Genomic DNA, 996 nt, shown 5'->3' with positions numbered 1-996 from the left:
CATCACGCACTCGAGCATCTTCCATGCCAAAAAATTCAGTTATTTAAATTTTTTCTTGTTGTTTATTTATTGTTCACTGTGATCAGATGTGCTTGCGTACAGAATAGAATATTCCCTTGGATATTACCTATATCACACAATGGTGAAGCGGGTGGAATTCTGTGGGGACTATATCGCATATAGTATAGTTTTCCTGTGAAAAGAATTCACCAAAGGTTCCATGGTCTAGTGGTTAGGACATTGGACTCTGAATCCAGTAACCCGAGTTCAAGTCTCGGTGGGACCTGTTTTTTATACCTATTATTTAATTTTTTATAGTTATCAGGGGTACTTCACAACAAGTGCTCCACATAAATCAAAAAGAAGTAATCACTTTCGTTGGTCAGCAATCTTCGGACATCGACAAGTTTGAAAGGAGTTTGCTTTTCTTCACGGGGCCCCACGAATCCTATACATGTCTTGTTACTAATAACTACTCCCTCCGTTCCATAATATATGTAAAAAATGTTGTTATATTATGGCATAGAGGGAGTAGTAAAACATTTATTACCTCTTAATTTTTTGTTCAAACACAATACAAAATGCAGACGCTCATACATATGCACAAACACTCCCTATGAACGCACACACACTTTATCCCTACGAGAACTTCAAAAAAACTGAGCCGGCACATCGTCTTGAGATTGACAAAGTCACCACAGACGTCTTCGTAGTCGTCGGGAACGTCTCTTCCCACTGAACGCACGTCGCCGGAAGGCCTACAATAAATCGAGAAAAATGTGAGCACTGGTAAATTTAGGACTTAAACCCTGATGGGCTGAGAATACCACCGTCCTCCTAACATAGTACCTCTCATGTTAATACGTTATCTTAGAGCTTGTGCTGATGAATTTGTCTGGCTGTAGATTTTGGATCCCATAATGAGTAGTATAATTGGTTCTGCTCCTACCGAAGCGCCAAAGAAAATATAAACTTTTGATGTGGTACATGTCTGTC

The 996-nt window shown here is 39.5% G+C and overlaps 1 non-coding gene across 1 annotated transcript; it reads left to right on the top strand.

The window, feature by feature from the left end:
* Positions 1-214: 214 nt before the first annotated feature.
* Positions 215-286, top strand: TRNAQ-CUG (transfer RNA glutamine (anticodon CUG)). Its single transcript has one exon. It is a non-coding gene; the product is annotated as a tRNA-Gln (tRNA).
* Positions 287-996: the final 710 nt, after the last annotated feature.

Source organism: Triticum aestivum, chromosome 3D (assembly GCF_018294505.1).
Source record: "Triticum aestivum cultivar Chinese Spring chromosome 3D, IWGSC CS RefSeq v2.1, whole genome shotgun sequence".
Taxonomy (NCBI): Eukaryota; Viridiplantae; Streptophyta; class Magnoliopsida; order Poales; family Poaceae; genus Triticum; species Triticum aestivum.
This window is presented reverse-complemented; position numbering and strand designations above follow the sequence as displayed.